Raw genomic sequence first — 20,110 nt, forward strand, 5'->3', positions numbered from 1 at the left:
ATTTACCAACAAATTTGTATTTACTTCCAGGACAAAATATTACAATTCCCAGAGGTAGGAAAAAAGCTTTCAAGGTTTCCTATTTATTATGTCAAATTTCTCTAGCTTTGGTGAACTTCTCACAGCTACACATGAACTGAAATTGGGCTTATATGGATTCTTCAAAGCAAATATTTTCTATATTTCTGGATGCTATTGACCTCGCCACAGGATTAACATATATATATATATATATATATACATATATATACACATACACATAAATGGCCTGCACTTAGTAAGAACTCAAAAAATTTTTAAATAAAAAATAAATGTTTCATATATTATATTTTTCATAACTATATGACAATGGCTATTGAGTTAAAATGATACAAAGTAATTGCATAGTTAATAATAGAATATAGTACATTTTAGTAAGACATTAATATTTTAAAATACAGCAAACACAATTAGACTATTTAGAAAACATGAACAGTGAAAACTGAAATTCCATAATGTAGATGTGAAATATATTTTCTCATAGGTCATGCATGTTTCATGAAGATTCTCTAGATCTACTGCATAGTCATGTATAAGCTGACTAGCACTTGGTATTAATGATAAATAATATGGGATTCAATATCCAGAGAGTCAAATCTTATTTAACTGGAATAAGTTAACTAAACAAAATATTTTGAAAAGTCAAATGTTTTCTTTTTTCCAAAGGGAACAACATCTTGTATGTGTACTTTTCTGAAGCATCCTGGTTCTATTTTATACAGTAAAATGTGTAGAACAGATAACATAAATCCATTACTCAAAGATTTATATGGTATTTTTTCACTGTTTCTATATGACTTCTAGAGTCTTGGACAATATTATTCTGGCTTGATTCCTTGTGAAAGCCTTTGTTTAGAATTGTTTGCTCTTCTCAAAATAGTAGAATTGGGTCATACATACATTGGTAAATATTTAAGGTGAGATAAATTTTTATTTTTAGAAGCAGAATAGACTTATTTTATGCAGACATTTAAATTCTTTAAAGCAAACGATTCTCAACGATGATGTTTCTATATAGCAGAGTGTCATAGAGATTATAATTCATGAATCAGGTACTTTTTCTTGCAAGGAATCCAGTCAAGCTAGCTCAAGTATGGGATTTATTATAGGGATGCACATGAACTGACAAAGGAAATCTAATGGAAATCTGAGCACAGCAAATTTAATAGCTCTGAATTTCATGGAGAACTCAGGATTCAGTTGCAAGTTTGTGAAATTTCAGCACAGTGTGCCATTATCATGGCTCAGCATTCCATGGGACCATTTTTTTCTAACAACTGTCTTCCAAAGGGCCTTAGCTTGTAATGGGCTCTTTGGCCTCAGCAAGAGACATATTTTTTATACATCCTTTGTGTTTCTGTGACCAGTGGTGAGCTCTTTTCATGTTTTATAGTTCAGTTTCCTAAGAAATATAATATCATTGATCTAACTCATGTTTTCCATCCAGCCACATCTAGTCTCCTAGGCAGTGAGAGCGTTGGTTTCAATGGTGGGGGAGATTGGTAAAGTATGAGGGGAACCAATGTGACAGCTCTACTAGAGCTGAATTCACTTCTCCCATTCTTCCAGTATGTTTTGATGAGCATTGGCTAATCTTGCTCCATTTTCAAGAAATCCTTATGGGAATAAATTTTGACTAATTCCTAACCAGAAAAAAGAATATGCAATATATTTTTAAATTATGTTAGCTCTGACTGGGAAGTGTTATTAAAAATTCTCCATTCTTGTGATCAGATAATTATATGGTCTTAAACAATTAAATCAATGATTTTCAAACTATATTCTGTAGAGGTACTTCATAAATTTCCGTAAATATTTGCCTTAAATTTCATTTCTTAATAAAATCAAGCTTTTAAAAAGAGTATAATAAAAACGCTCACAAAAAGTGTTATTATATCAAATTTTAACACTTTAGAACCCAACGTCATCATCTTAACTTGTATTATTTTGTTTGACATTTTAGTAAGCAAATGTGGTTACAAAATTGAACTTCTGAAATAAATATATACTAAAGAATTCTGCTTTTATGCATTTTACATATTGATGCTTGTGCACTTTTTTCTTTTATTAACACTGAATTAGTCATTTAAGTCACCCTTCTTATTACTGAATTCAACAGACGTTTTGTTGAATTTAAATGGAAGTTTGGATTTCAACTTCCTGTGTCTCCTGAATGTTACTTGTTCCCAGTTACATAACTGGAGTGATTAACTCTGGCTTTTTCTGTGCTAGAGGAGTAAAGTACCACCTTCCTGGCAGAAGTTTGTTGAAATTCCTGCTCCACAGGATACAATTACTCTTTTCATTCGTGGAGGATATATTCTGCCAACAGAGTTTTCAGACAGAAAAACAGTGTTGAGGTAACAGGCACTTCCTCCCAGGAGACTGAGCTAGGAACTCGGTCTTCTTGTTATGGTCAAGTTTCCTGCTTGGGGAGTATCTGAGGAGGGTTGTTTGTGAGTAGGAAGGCAGCTAATTCTCACCAATATACCACCAATACTCTTTTTGAGTAGGATGGTGAGATGTGATAGGAGAGTAACTCAGTCAGTGTGCAATTACTGGTCTACATGTATATTTGTATATTTGCATGTGTGAGTCAGTGTGTGTGTGTATGTGTGTGTGTGTGTATGACAGAGGGAGGTAGCAGAGAGAGGGGGAAGGGAAAAAAGAGAAGGAAGGGAAGAAAAAGGGAGTGAAAGAGATTAGTAGATGATATTATGCTTGAGCATTTGAACCAGTTCCAAGATATCCTGCCATAAATATTTTCCTATTATTGTTTTTAAGACAGCTAATGATTTCTGATTCACAAATTTCCTCCTAGGTTTTAGATGAAGGTTAGGTCAGGGCCCTCAAGCTTTTATCAACTTAGGTTATATTTAATTAGTCATTTTTCTCCACAGACATCATGTAATCAAAGATCTTGTTTAGCAGAGAAAGAGGTTTTTAAGCAGTAATAATTAGTTTATATTTCTATTTTACATCAAAGATTCATAATAACAAATCAAAATTTCTAATAAAAATTAAGATCAGCTACTGTGTGAACACCAGATTAAACCCCCATGACTGGCTTGGTTATCTCAGCTCCTGCAGAACATCTGAATTGACAAGTGCTCCTGCAACTGAGATGGGTCTAGCTTTGGCAGCTATGGACTTTGTGGCACACACATATGGGGGTTGGGCCAGGACAGAGTCTGAGCTGTCCCCATAGCACCCACAGTAGGTCCAGATCCATGATTACTGCAATCCTGGAACCTGATTTCAGTGGATTTACACTGGTGGCCTGGTGAAAACAATGCCTGAGAGACACCAGGGACAACTGCCAGCATACCCATGGTTAAGGTAGGGCCAAGAGCAGTGCCAACAAGAGAGTAACTTGTGAGCTCACACAACAGGTAAAAGGTGACACAACAGAGCATGCTCACAGGTGAAAACTCCAGAGGAGGAATACTCAGTGGCTTCTCTCCCAGGGGGAGCACTCCAAACCTGCCTACCTCATATGGCAGATCAGAAACACAGCTAAGAAACAGATCTGGGGGTGTCTACTCCAACAACTAGGGAGAAGACCCCACCCCTGACATGGCAGAGACAACCAAAGAACAAAGGGGAGGCCAAGCTCAATATCCAGGGCACACTCTGGTCACCACAACACTAGTCTAACCCCCTATCAAGGTGATAACAGACCAACAGACACTGAGGAAAGAAGAGGCAGACATCCATACTAAAAACAGCTGTCATAACACAATAATAATAATACTATAAAATCCATGCAGGCTACACAGGGATGTTCCAACATAAAAATAGTCCTCCAAGACAGTCTAAGTGTCTGGCATCAGGAGGAAGAGCCCCCAGAACATCTGACTTTGAAGGTCAATGGGGCTTGAGTGTAGGAGCTCCAAAGAGCTGGGGGAAACAGAATCTTCACTCTTGGAGGGTACACCCAAGGTCTCACATGAACTGGGACACTTCAAATAGAGTACCTCCATAGAAACCTGGGCTAGAATTATCTAGGGGTATTGGAGGGTCTCCTGGAAAGATGGGGGTTGGCTGTAGCTCACCATGATGTCAAGGACTCTGGTAGCAGAGACCCCAGGGAATATTAATTGGGTGAGATCTCCCAAAGGTCCCCATTTTGGCACCAAGACCTGGCCCCACCCAACAGCTTGCAGGCTCCAGTGCTGGAATGCCTCAGGCCAAACAACTAGCAAGACAGGAACATAGCATGACCTATCAGCAGATAAGCTGCCTAAAGTCATACAAAGATCACATCCACACCAAAACAGACCCCCTGACATGGCTCTGCCAACCAGAGGAACAAGACCAGCTCCACCCACCAGAGGGCAGACACCAATCCTGCCCACCAAGAAGCCTGCACAAGCCCCTGGACCAATCTCACCAAACATGGGGCAGACAACAGAAGCAGGAGGAACTACGAGCCTGCAGCCTGTGGAAAAGAGACCACAAACACAGTAAGTTAGACAAAATGAGGTGACAGAGAAATATGTTGCAGTTGAAGGAGGAAGATAAAATCCTACAAAAACAACTAAATGAAGAGGATATAGGCAATCTACATGAAAAAAGAATTCATAGTAATGATAGTAAAGAAGATCCAAAATCTTGGAAAAAGAATGGAGGCACACATTGAGAAGATACAAGACATGTTTAGCAAAGACCTAGAAGAACTAAGAACAAACAGAGAAGAACAATACAATAACTAAAATGAAAAATACCCTAGAAGGAATCAATAGCAGAATAGCTGTGTCAGAAGAACTGATAAGTGATCTGGAAGACAGAATGGTGGGAATCACTACCACAGAACAGAATAAAGAAAAAGAATGAAAATAAATCAGGCAGTCTCAGAGACTGCTGGGACAATATTAAATGCAACAACATTCACATTATAGGAGTCCTAGAAGGAGACGAGAAAGAGAAAGGACTGCAGAAAATATTTGAAGAGATAATAGCTGAAAACTTCCCTATCATGGGAAAGGAACCAGTTACCCAAGTACAGGAAGTGCAGAGATTCCCAGGCAGGATAAACACAAGGAGGAACACACCGAGACACATAGTAATCAAATTGAGAAAAATTAAAGATAAAGAAAAATATTAAAGCAACAAGGGAAAATGAACAAATAATATACAAGGGAACTCTCATAAAGTTATCAGCTGATTTATCAGTGGAAACCCTGCAGGCCAGAAGGCAGTGGCACAGTATATTTAAATTGAGGAAAGGGAAGAACCTACAACCAAGAAGCTCTACACAGCAAGGCTCTCATTCAGATTCAATGGAGATATCAAAAGCTTTAGAGACAAGCAAAAGCTAAGAGAATGCAACACCAACAAACCAGCTTTACAACAAATACTAAAGGAAATTCTCTAGGCAGGGGAAACAAATTAGGCCAAAACTAGAAACAAAAAAATCAGAAATGGGAAACTGCTAAAGGAAAAGCTACAGTAAAAGCAGGAAATCATCCACACAAAAATATAATATCAATACTAGCAACCATGAGAAGAGAAGAGTACAAATACAGGAACTGAGAATCACATTTAAAATTAAGAGACCAGGAGTAGTGAGGAAGATGGCGGAAGAGTAAGACATGGAGATCACCTTCCTCCCCACAGATACACCAGAAATATATCTAAACGTGGAACAACTCCTACAGAACACCTACTGAACGATGGCAGAAGACCTCAGACCTCCCAAAGGCAAGAAAGTCCCCACGTACCTGGGTAGGGCAAAAGAAAAAAGAATAAACAGAGACAAAGGATAAGGATGGGACCTGCACAAGTGGGAGGGAGCTGTGAAGGAGGAAAGGTTTCCACACACTAGGAAGCCCCTTCGAGGGTGGAGATTGCGGGTGGCGGAGGGGGTAACTTTCGGAGCCGCAGAGGAGAGCACAGCAACAGGGGTGCGGAGGGCAAAGCGGAGAGATTCCCGCACAGAGGCTTGGTGCCAAACGGCACTCACCAGCCCGAGAGGCTTGTCTGCTCACCCGCCGGGGCGGGCGGGGCTGGGAGCTGAGGCTCAGGTCGGTTGGAGCGCAGGGAGAGGACTGGGGTTGGCGGCGTGAACACAGCCTGCAGGGGGTTAGTGCACCACGGCTAGCCGGAAGGGAGTCCGGGAAAAAGTCTGGAGCTGCCGAAGAGGCAGGAGACTTCTTCTTCCCTCTTTGTTTCCTGGTGCTTGAGGAGAGGGGATTAAGAACATGGCTAAAAGGAGCTCCAGAGACGGGCGCAAGCTGCGGCTAAAAGCGTGGACCCTAGAGACGGGCAAGAGACGCTAAGGCTGCTGCTGCCAACACCAGGAAGCCTGTGTGTGAGCACAGGTCACTATCCACACCCCTCTTCCAGGGAGCCTGTGCAGCCCGTCACTGCCAGGGTCCCGGGATCCAGGGACAACCTCCCCGGGAGAACGCACGGTGCGCCTCAGGCTGGTGCAACGTCATGCTGGCCTCTGCCGCCTCAGGCTGGCCCCGCAATCCGACCCCTCTTTACCTCCGGCCTGAGTGAGCCAGAGTCCCCGAAGCAGCTGCTCCTTTAACCCCGTCCTGTCTGAGCGAAGAAGAGACACACTCTGGTGACCTACACTCAGAGGCAGGGTCAAATCCAAAGCTGAGCTCCAGGAACTGTGAGAACAAAGAAGAGAAAGGGAAATCTCGCCCAGCAGCCTCAGAAGCAGCTGATTAAAACTCCACAATCAACTTGATGTACCCTGCATCTATGGAATACATGAACAGACAACGAACCATCCCAAATTGAGGAGGTGGACTTTGAGAGCAAGATTTACGATTTTTACCCATTTTCCTCTTTTTGTAAGTGTGTATGTGTATGCTTCTGTGTGAGATTTTGTCTGTATAGCTTTGCTTCCACCATTTGTCCTAGGGTTCTATCCATCCGTTTTTTTTTTCTTTAAAAAAATTTTTCTTAATATTTTTTATTTTAATAACTTTATTTTATTTTATCTTTATTTTATCTTCTTTCTTTCTTTCCTTCCTTCCTTCCTACCTTTCTTTCTTTCTTTCTTTCTTTCCTTCTTTCTTTCTTTCTTCCTTTCTTCCTTTCTACATTTTCTCCTTTTTATTCTGAGCCCTGTGAATAAAAGGCTCCTGGTGCTACAGCCAGGAGTCAGTGCTGTGCCTCTGAAGAGGAGGAGCCAACTTCAGGACACTGCTCCACAAGAGACCTCCCAGCTCCACATAATATCAAATGGCAAAAATCTCCCAGAGATCTCCATCACAACACCAGCACCCAGCTTCACTCAATGACCAGCAAGCTACAGTACTGGACACCCTATGCCAAACAACTAGCAAGACAGGAACACAACCACACCCATTAGCAGAGAGGCTGCCTAAAATCATAATAAGTTCACAGATACCCCAAAACACACCACCAGACATGGATCTGCCCACCAAAAAGACAAGATCCAGCCTCATCCACCAGAACACAGGCACTAGTCTCCTCCACCAGAAAGCCTACACAACCCACTGAAAAAACTTTAGCCACTGGGGACAGACACCAAAAACAATGGGAACTACGAACCAGCAGCCTGCAAAAAGGAGGCCCCAAACACAGTAAGATAAGCAAAATGAGAAGACAGAAAAACACACAGCAGATGAAGGAGCAAGATAAAAACCCACCAGACCTAACAAATGAAGAGGAAAGAGGCAGTCTACCTGAAAAAGAATTCAGAATAATGATAGTAAAGATGATCCAAAATCTTCAAAATAAAATAGACAAAATGCAAGAAACATTTAACAAGGCCCTAGAAGACCTAAAGATAAAACAAGGAACAAGGAACAACACAATAAATGAAATTAAAAATACTCTACATGGGATCAATAACAGAATAACTGAGGCAGAAGAATGGATAAATGACCTGGAAGATAAAACAGTGGAAATAGCTACTGAAGACCAGAATAAAGAATGAAAAGAACTGAGGACAGTCTCAGAGCCCTCTGGGACAACATTAAGGGCACCAACATTCAAATTATAGGGGTTCCAGAAGAAGAAGAGAAAAGGAAAGGGACTGAGAAAATATTTGAAGAGATTAAAGTTGAAAACTTCTCTAATATGGGAAAGGAAATTGTTAATCAAGTCCAGGAATTACAGAGAGTCCCATACAGGATAAATCCAAGGAGAAATACACCAAGACACATATTAATCAAACTGTCAAAAATTAAATACAAAGAAAACATATTAAAAACAGCAAGGGAAAAATAACAAATAACACACAAGGGAATTCCCATAAGGTTAACAGCTGATCTTTCAGCAGAAACTCTGCAAGCAGGAAGGGACTGGCAGGACATATTTAAAGTGATGAAAGAGAAAAACCTGCAACCATGATTACTCTACCAAGCAAGGATCCCATTCAGATTTGATGGAGAAATTAAAACATTTAAAGACAAACAAGAGCTGAGCAAGTTCAGCACCAAGAAACCAGCTTTTCAACAAATGCTAAAGGAACATCTCTAGGAAGGAAACACAAGAGAAGGAAAAGACCTACAGTAACGAACACAAAACAATTAAGAAAATGGGAATAGGAACATACATATCAATAATTACCTTAAATGTAAATGGGTTAAATGCTCCCACCAAAAGACACAAACTGGTTGAATGGATACAAAAACAAGATCCATATATATGCTGTCTACAAGAGACCCACTTCAGATCTACAGACACATACAGACTGAAAGTAAGGGGATGGAAAAAGATATTCCATGCAAATGGAACCCAAAAGAAAGCTGGAGTAGCAATTCTCATATCAGACAAAATAGACTTTAAAATAAAGACTATTAGAAGAGGCAAAGAATGACACTACATAATGATCAAAGGATTGATCCAAGAAGAAGATATAACAATTGTAAATATTTATGCACCCAACATAGGAGCACCCCAATATATAAGGCCAGTACTAACAGCCATAAAAGGGGAAATCAAAAGTTACACATTCATAGTAGGGGACATCACACACCACTTTCACCAATGGACGGATCAACCAAATGAAAATAAATAAGGAAACACAAGCTTTAAATGATACATTAAACAAGATGGAATTAATTTATATTTATAGGACATTCCATCCAAAAACAACAGAATACACATTTTTCTCAAGTGCTCACGGAACATTCTACAGGATAGGTCATATCTTGGGTCACAAAGCAAGCCTTGGTAAATTTAAGAGAATTGAAATTGTATCAGGTATCGTTCCCAACCAAAATGCTATGAGACTAGATATCAATTACAGGAAAAGATCTGTAAAAAATACAAACACATGGAGGCTAGACAATACACTACTAAATAACGAAGTGATCACTGAAGAAATCAAAGAGCAAATTAAAAAATACCTAGAAACAAAGGACAATGGAGACATGATGACCCAAAACCTATGGGCTGCAGCAAAAGCAGTTCTAAGAGGGAAGTTTATAGCAATACAATTCTACCTTAAGAAACAGGAAACACCTCAAATAAACAACCTAATCTTGCACCTAAAGCAATTAGAGAAAGAAGAACCAAAAACCCCCAATGTTAGCAGAAGGAAAGAAATCATAAAAATCAAATCAGAAATAAATGAAAAAGTAATGAAGGAAATGATAGCAAAGATCAGTAAAACTAAAAGCTGATTCTTTGAGAAGATAAACAAAATTGATAAACCATTAGCCAGACTCATCAAGAAAAAAAGGGAGAAGACTCAAATCAGTAGAATTAGAAATGAAAAAGGAGAAGTAACAACTGACACTGCAGAAATACAAAAGATCATGAGACATCACTACAAGCAACTCTAAGCTAATAAAATGGACAACCTGGAAGAGATGGACAAATTCTTAGAAATGCACAACATGCCAAGACTTAATCAGGAAGAAATAGAAAATATGAATAGACCAATCTCAAGCACTGAAATTGAAACTGTGATTAAAAATCTTCCAACAAACAAAAGCCCAGGACCAGATGGATTCACAGGTGAATTCTATCAAACATTTAGGGAAGAGTTAACACCTATGCTTTTCAAACTCTTGCAAAATATAGCAGAGGGAGGAACACTCCCAAACTTATTCTACGAGGCCACCATCACCTTGATACCAAAACCAGACAAGGATGTCACAAAGAAAGAAAACTACAGGCCAATATCACTGATGAACATAGATGCAAAAATCCTCAACAAAATACTAGCAAACAGAATCCAACAGCACATTAAAAGCATCATACACCATGATCAAGTGGGGTTTATTCCAGAAATACAAGGATTCTTCAATATACGCAAATCAATCAATGTGATATACCATATTAACAAATTGAAGGAGAAAAACCATATGATCATCTCAAGATGCAAAGAAATCTCTCAGCAAAATTCAACACCCATTTATGATAAAAACCCTGTGGAAAGTTGGCATAGAGGGAACTTTCCTCAACATAATAAAGGCCATATATGACAAACCCACAGCCAACATCGTCCTCAACTGTGAAAAACTGAAAGCATTTCCACTAAGATCAGGAAGAAGACAAGGTTGCCCACTCTCACCACTCTTATTCAACATAGTTTTGGAAGTTTTAGCCACAGCAATCAGAGAAGAAAAGGAAATGAAAGGAATCCAAATCAGAAAAGAAGAAGTAAAGCTGTCACTGTTTGCAGATGACATGATACTATACATAGCGAATCCTAAAGATGCTACCAGAAAACTACTAGAGTTAATCAATGAATTTGTTAAAGTAGCAGGATACAAAATTAATGCAGAGAAATCTCTGGCATTCCTATACACTAATGATGAAAAATCTGAAAGTGAAATCAAGAAAACACTCCCATTTATCATTGCAACAAAAAGAATAAAATATCTAGGAATAAACCTACCTAGGGAGACCTAAGACCTGTATGCAGAAAATTATAAGACACTGATGAAAGCAATTAAAGATGATACAAATAGATGGAGAGATATACCATGTTCTTGGATTGGAAGAATCCACATTGTGAAAATGACTCTACTACCCAAAGCAATCTACAGATTCAATGCAATCCCTATCAAACTACCAATGGCATTTTTCACAGAACTAGAACATAAAATTTCACAATTTGTATGGAAACACAAAAGACCCCGAATAGCAAAAGCAATCTTGAGAACGAAAAACGGAGCTGGAGGAATCAGGCTCCCTGACTTCAGACTATACTACAAAGCTACATTAATCAAGACAGTATGGTACTGGCACAGAAACAGAAATATAGATCAATGGAACAGGATAGAAAGCCCAGAGATAAACGCACACACATACGGTCACCTTATCTTTGATAAGGGAGGCCGGAATATGCAGTGGAGAAAGGATGGCCTCTTCAATAAGTGGTGCTGGGAAAACTGGACAGGTACATGTAAAAGTATGAGATTAGATCACACCCTAACACCATACACGAAAATAAGCTCAAAATGGATTAAAGACCTTAATGTAAGGCCAGAAATTATCAAACTCTGAGAGTAAAACATTGGCAGAACACTCTATGACATAAATCACAGCAAGATCCTTTTTGACCCCCCTCCTAGAGAAATGGAAATAAAAATAAACAAATGGGACCTAATGAAACTTCAAAGCTTTTGCCCAGCAAAGGATACCATAAACAAGACCAAAAGACCACCCTCAGAATGGGAGAAAATATTTGCAAATGAAGCAACTGACAAAGGATTAATTTCCAAAATTTATAAGCAGCTCATGCAGTTCAATAACAAAAACACAAACAACCCAATCCAAAAATGGGCAGAAGACCTAAATAGACATTTCTCCAAAGAAGACATGCAGATTGCCAACAAACACATGAAAGAATGCTCAACATCATTAATCATTACAGAAATGCCAATCAAAACTCCAATGAGATATCATCTCACACCAGTCAGAATGGCCATCATCAAAAAATCTAGAAACAGTAAATGCTGGAGAGGGTGTGCATAAAAGGGAACACTCCTGCACTGCTGGTGGGAATGTGAATTGGTACAGCCACTATGGAGAACAGTATGGAGGTTCCTTAAAAAACTACAAATACAACTACCATACGACCCAGCAATCCCACTACTGGGCATATACCCCGAGAAAACCATAATTCAAAAAGAATCATGTACCAAAATGTTCATTGCTGCTCTTTTTACAATAACCCAGAGATGGAAGCCACCTAAGTGTCCATCATTGGATGAATGGATAAAGAAGATGTGGCACATATATACAATGGAATATTACTCAGCTATAAAAAGAAACGAAATTGAGCTATTTGTAATGAGGTGGATGGACCTAGAGTCTGTCATACAGAGTGAAGTTAGTCAACAATAGAAAGACAATTACCGTATGCTAACACATATATATGGAATTTAAGAAAAAAAATGTCATGAAGATCCTAGGGGTAAGACAGTAATAAAGACACAGAGCTACTAGAGAATGGACTTGAGGATATGGGGAGGGGGAAGTGTAAGCTGTGACAAAGTGAGAACGCGGCATGGACATATATACACTACCAAACGTAAAATAGATAGCTAGTGGGAAGCAGGTGCATAGCACAGGGACATCAGCTCGGTGCTTTGTGACCACCTAGTGGGGTGAGATAGGGAGGGTGGGAGGGAGGGAGATGCAAGAGGGAAGAGATATGGGAACATATATATATGTATAACTGATTCTCTTTGTTATAACACAGAAACTAACACACCATTGTAAAGCAATTATTCTCCAATAAAGATGTAAAATAAATAAAACTGTCTTGAACAAATGAAAAAAATAAAAATATAAAATATAAAATAAAATTAAGAGACCAGAAACTTAAAATAACCTGTATGTATATGGACTGCTATATCAAAACATCATGGGAAATGCAAACCAAAGAACTAGGAGAGATACACACACACAAAAGGTAAAGCAAACCAAATACAACACTAAATATGGTTATCAAACCACAAGAGAAGAGAAGAGAAGAGGAAAGGGAGAAAAAAGACGTACAAAACAGACTGAAAACAATTAAGAAAATGGGAATAAGAGCATACATATCAATAATTACCTTAGGAATTTCTGTCATGGTCCAGTGGTTAAGAGTCCTCCTATCAATGCAGGGGACATGGGTTCGAGCCCTGGTCTGGGAAGATCCACCTGCCACACAGCAACTAGGCCCATGGCCCATAACTACTAAGCCTGTGTGCCGCAACTACTGAAGCCCATGCACTTAGAGCCCATGCTCTGCAACAAGAGCAGCCACTGCAATGAGAAGCCCACGCACCATAATGAAGAGTAGCCCACACTCGCCGTAACTAGAGAAAGCCTGCGCACAGCAACAAAGACTCAACACAGCCAAAAAATAATTAATTCATTTAAAAAATAATTACCTGAAATGTAAATGGATTGAATGCTCCAACCAAAAGACACAGACTGGCTGAATGGATACAAAAACAAGATGCATATATATGCGGTCTACAAGAGACCCATTTCAGACCTAAGGACACATACAAACTGAAAGTGAGGGGATGTAAAAAGATATTCCAGGCAAAAGAAATCTGGAATAGCAATATTCATATCAGACAAAATAGACTTTAAAATAAAGACTATTACAAGAGACAAGGAAGCACATTACATAATGATCAAAGGATCAATCCATGAAGAACTTATAACAATTGTAAATATTTATGTACCCAACATAGGAACACCTCAATATATAAGGCAAATACTAACATCCATACAAGGAGAAATTGACAGTAATACAATAATAATGGGGGACTTTAACACCCCACTTACATTAATTGACAGATCTTCCAGACAGAAAATAAATAAGGAAAAACTAGCCTTAAAAGACATATTATACCAGATATACTTAATTGATAGCCATAGGACATTCTACCTGAAAGCAGCAGAATACACTTTCTTCTCAAGTGCACACAGAAGTTTCTCCAGAATAGATCATATCTTAGGTCACAAATCAAGACTTGGTAAATTTAAGAAAATTGAAATCATAACAAGCACCTTTTCCAACCACAATGTTATGCTATTAGAAATCAATTATAGGAAAGAACCCACAAATATATGAAGGGTAAACAATATGATACTAAACAACCAATGGATCACTGAAGAAATCAAAGGGGAAATTACAAAATTCCTAGACACAAATGACAATGAAAACACAAAAATCCAAAACCTATGAGACACAGCAAAGGCAGTTCTAAGAGGGAACTTTATAGCAATACAATCTTACTTCAAAAAACAAGAAAAATCTCATATAAACAACATAAAATTACACCTAAAGCAATTAGAGAAAGAAGAACAAACAAAAGCCAAAGTTAGCAGATGGAAAGAAATTACAATGATCAAAGCAGAAATAAATGAAATAGAGATGACGAAAACATTAGCAAAGATCAATGAAACTAAAAGCTGGTTCATTGAGAAGATAAACAAAATTGATAAACCTTTAGCCAGACTCATCAAGAAAAAAAAAGGGAGAGAACCCACATCAATAAAATTAGAAATGAAAAAGGAGAAGTTACGATTGACATCGCACAAATTCAAAGGATCATAAGAGACTACTACTGGCAACTATATGACAATAAAATGGATAACCTAGAAGAAGTAGTTATTGTTAGAAAGGTACAATTCTTCCAAGACTGAACCAGAAAGAAATAGAAATATGAAAAGACTAATCACAAGTACTGAAATTGAAACTGTGATTTAAAACATCCAACAAACAAAAGTCTAGGACAAGATGACATCACAGGCAAATTCTAACAAATTCTATCAAACATTTAGAGAAGAGTTAACACTTGTCCTTCTGAAACTCTTTCAAAAAATTGCATAAAAAGGAACACTCCCAAGCTCATTCTACAAGGCCACCATCATCTTAATACCAAAACCAGACAAAGATATCACAAAAAAGAAAATTACAGGCCAATATGACTGATAAACATAAATGCAAAAATCCTCAACAAAATAATAGCAAACTGAATCCAACAACACAGTAAAAGGATCATACACCATTATCTAGTAGATTTATCCCAGAGATGCAAGGTTTCTTCAATACATGCAAATCAATCAATGTGATACACCACATTAACAAACTGAAGAATAAAAACCATATGATCATCTCAATCGATGCAGAAAAAGCTTTAGACAAAATTCAACACCCATTTATGATAAAAACTCTCCAGAAAGTGGGCATATAGGGAACCTACCTCAACATAATAAAGGCCATATATGACAAAGCCACAGCAAACATCATTCTTAATGGTGAAAAAGTGGAAGTATCCTCTAAGATCAGGAAAAAGACAAGGATATCCACTCTCTCCACTTTTATCCAACATAGTTTTGGAAATCCTAACCACAGCAATAAGAGAAGAAATTTGAATAAAGGAATCCAAATTGGAAAATAAGAAGTAAAACTTCAGTTTGCAGATGACATGATACTATACATAGAAAATCCTAAAGATGCTGCAATAAAACTACTAGAGCTCATCAATGAATTTGGTAAAATTGCTGGATACAAAATTAATACACAGAAATCTCTTGCATTCCTATGCACTAATAATGAAAAATCACTAAGAGAAATTATGGAAACAATGCCATATACCACTGCATCAAAAAATAATAAAATATCTAGGAATAAACATACCTAAATAGGCAAAATACTTGTACTCAGAAATCTATGATTCTGTTGAAAGAAATCAAAGATGACACAAACAGATGGAGAGATATACCATGTTCTTGGGTTGGAAGAATCAATATTGTGAAAATGTCTATACTACAGAAAGCAATCTGCAGATTCAATGCACTCCCTATCCAATTAGCAATGGCATTTTTCACAGAATTAGAACAAAAAATTTTACAATTTGTATGGAAATACAAAAGACCATGAAGAGCTAAAGCAATCTTGAGAAAGAAAAGAAGAGCTGGAGTAATCAGGCTCCTTGACTTCAGACTATACTACAAAGCTACAGTAATCAAGACAATATGGTACTGGCACCAAAACAGAAATATAGATCAATGGAACAGGATGGAAAGTCCAGAGATAAAACCATGCACCTATGGTCACCTAATCTATGACAAAGGAGGCAAGAATTTACAATGGAGAAAAGACTGTCTCTTCAATAAGTGGTGCTGGGGAAACTGGACAGCTACATGTAAAGGAATGAAATTAGAACACTCCCTAACACCATACACAAAAATAAACTCAAAATGGATTGAAGACTGAAATGTAAGGCTGGACACTTTAAAACTCTTAGAGGAAAACATAAGCAGAACACGCTCTGACATAAATTGCAGCAAGACCTTTTTTTTTTTAAAACATCTTTATTGGAGTATAATTGCTTTACAATGGTGTGTTAGTTTCTGTTTTATAATAAAGTGAATCAGCTATACATATACATATATCTCAATACCTCTTCTCTCTTGCATCTCCCTCCTACCCTCCCTATCCCACCCCTCTAGGTGGTCACAAAGCACCAAGCTGATCTCCTTGTTCTATGTGGCTTCCTCCCACTAGCTATCTATTTTACATTTGGTAGTATATATAAGTCCATGCCACTCTCTCACTCTGTCCCAGCTTACCTTTCCCCCTCCCTGTGTCCTCAAGTCCATTCTCTACGTCTGCATCTTTATTCCTGTCCTGCCCCTAGGTTCTTCAGAACATTTTATTTATTTATATTTTAGATTCCATATATATGTGTTAGCATACAGTATTTGTTTTTCTCTTTCTGACTTACTTCACTCTGTATGACAGACTCTAGGTCCATCCACCTCACAGCAAGACCTATTATGATCTGCCTCCTAGAATAGTGAAAATAAAAACAAAATAAACAAGTGGAACCTAATGAAATTTAAAAGCTTTTGCACAGTAAAGGAAACCAAAAACAAAATGAAAAGACAACCCACAGAATGGGAGAAAACATTTGTAAATGAAGTGACTGACAAGGGGTTAATCTCCAAAATATACAATTAGCTCATGCAGCTCAATGTCAAAAAACAATGAAACCAATCAAAAAGTGGGCAGAAGACCCAAACAAACATCTCTGTGAAGAAGACATACAGATGGCCAAAAAGCACATGAAAAGATGCTCAACATCACTAATTATTAGAGAAATGCAAATCAAAACTTCAATGAAGTATCACCTCACACCAGTCAGAATGGCCAGCATCAAAAAATCTACAAACAGTATAATGCTGGAGAGGGTGTGGAGAAAAGGGAACACTCTTAAAACTGTTAGTGGGAATGTAAGTTGGCACAGGCCCTTTGGAGAACAGTATGGAGGTTCCTTCAAAAACTAAAATTAGAGCTACCATATGATCCTACAATTTTACTCCTGGGAATATATCCAGAGAAAACCATAATTCAAAGCAATACATGCACCCACATATTCATTGCAGCACTATTTACAATACCCAGGACATGGAAGCATCCTAAATGTCCATCAACAGAGGAATGAATAAAGAAGATATGGTAAATATATACAATGGAATATTACTCAACCATAAAAAAGTAATGAAATTATTACATTTTGCAGCAACATGGATGGACCTAGAAATTGTCATACTGAGTCAGACAGAAAGATAAATATCATATAATATCGCATATGTGGATTTTTTTAAAAAATGGTTCAAATGAATTTATTTACAAAACAGAAATAGAGTCACAGATGTAGAAAACAACTTATGGTTACCAGGGAGGAAAGTGGTGGTGGGGGGTGCACGGATAAATTGGGAGATTGGGATTGACATATATACAACACTATATATAAAATAGATAACTAATAAGGACCTAATTTATAGCACAGTGAACTCTTCTGAAAACTTGTAATGACCTATATGGAAAAGAATCTAAAAAGGGTGGGTATATGTATATATATAAATGATTCATTTTGCTGTATGGCAAAAATGAAAACAACATTGTAAATCCACTATAGTGCAATAAAAATCTAAAAACAAAGAATTAAAATCAGCTAAAATATAAAGTAAAATCAGCTAAAATATACATCATTATCAGAGAGAAGTTTTGACTGGACATTTCTGAAACATTGAAAAGTACCTAAGGACCCCATCAACCTAGATACTAGATCCATACTTTCCAAACACTAACTTGAATAATAGCTCTAGTCGAATTTCTAGTTAGTGTATTGTTCATTGCCATGAATGAAGAGAGGATCTCATGCCTAACTTTTCATTTCAAATAGAAAAATTTAATGAAATAAGTGTATTTCATATGAAGCCAAAATATTTCCCTTAAAGAAATTCTCACTAATTCAACTGCAAAAGTAAGTTTATCACTTACATTGTGTAGTTCTTTTTTCGTTAAGCAATTTTCTCTTGTCGAGTGATTAGAATCAAATCCTTGAGTCCTGTCTCCACAGTGGAATCACAAAAATGGAGCACATGGATTCTGTCATCCTTGCTCCTGAGATATTAATACAATTTCCAGTGTAGAGCAGACTCTCCAAATTACTGTTCAAGCTTCATTTTCCTGGAATCCCATTGGTCATACTTTGACATCAGCTTCCAGGTTTCCAGACCCAATGACTTTGGCAATTTTGTCATAACATTCTCTTGGTTGTAGATAAGCCAAAGAAACTGAGAGGTGCATCTTCAATTAGAAAGGTATAATAATTATTTTATAACATTACTAATTATGAAAACCTTCACATTTTTCCCCAGTGGAAGGCAGTTGAGAGGTCTGTGCTATTGCTAACATTTTTCCCCCCTAAATTGAGCTGTTGAGAGTAGAAATAGTTTGCTTAAGGATGTTTAAATTTTCCTGATATTGGAGGTATCCAAGGATAAACAAAGTGGACATTTGGCAAAGATGATTAAGAAAGGATTTAACATTTTTCTAGATAGTTCTATTAAATGGTCAGAGTTAGATCCTTCTAACTCTGAAAATGCAATTTTACATTTTTTCTATAGCCATCTGAATCCATTGGCCTCATAATTGCTCTAGATGAACAGGGCTCCTTTTTCTGGGGTGATGGTGACACTATTGGTAAGTAGACCAACGACAGTTGAAATGTTCTAGATTTCAATTGTGACTTTACTTAAAATTAAAGACTGGAGACATAGACCAACAAACTAAGTATGATATAATAGACACCATGGCAAGATTCTGTTTTCCCCAATATTACTGTCCAGGAATCTGAAATTTTCCTTATATCTGGATATTCTTATGGGTTAAGAAACAGATTAGATCATTATCTCCAGAAAGGTGTTAACAAAATACACTATATTTATATATTATCTTCAGGAGGGTGTTAATAGAATACACTACAGTTTACTGAGGGAGGAGGGCATTTATTTTATCAGTATGCTAAAAGATTTTTTCTTATTAATTTATTCCCACTTTAGAAGGAATATAGATTCCAGTTTTAAGGAATCAAACTTTCAAAGGAAATTTGTAAGAAACTGGCTGTATGGAATAGTTGTAGGCTAGAGGAAGGAAAAACCACTGAGATTCTCTTGTGAGGAGAAATAGATCATAGTTTGAAGAATGATATATAGCAGAGGAGGAGGTATAGCTTGAACTAAGAAAACAGGTCAAGACTTAGCTGGCTAAGGTACAATATGAATGGCTTTGTTCATTCATTTTTCTCTTATTATACCCACTTTATCCTTCAGTCAGATCTCATAGATCAGTAAACTATAGAAAAATCTTTCCTTAGAACAAGAGAAATGACTTCTATGTTAAGAAGATAAATATTCACTATATGCACTGATAAATATATTCAAAGCAGCCACATTTTAAAAATCAAAAATGGGTATTAAAGAAACAGACACTATACCATAGATGCCTGTGAGATTACTGCTAAGAACATTTCTTCTGTCCCCATATTAGTTGACTTTACATTTTCACTCCTTGACCCTCTTTCATAAAGAAGAGAGTTAAGAAAGAGGGTGAATCATTTTCATAAGGAAGATGAAGAGGTAGAAAAAGAGAATGTGAAAAAGAGAATGTATAGGGAGATACACTTCCAGTCTTACATATGGACAATAGGGCTCGTTGCTTCTGTGGTAGATCTTAAGAGAAGATACAGAAGTTTCCAATGCCTATATTTTCATAATAACCAGAATTCTTTTCTGTCCTTTTTCATTTTTTTTTCAGTGA

Source organism: Globicephala melas, chromosome 10 (genome assembly GCF_963455315.2).
Source record: "Globicephala melas chromosome 10, mGloMel1.2, whole genome shotgun sequence".
Classification (NCBI taxonomy): domain Eukaryota; kingdom Metazoa; phylum Chordata; class Mammalia; order Artiodactyla; family Delphinidae; genus Globicephala; species Globicephala melas.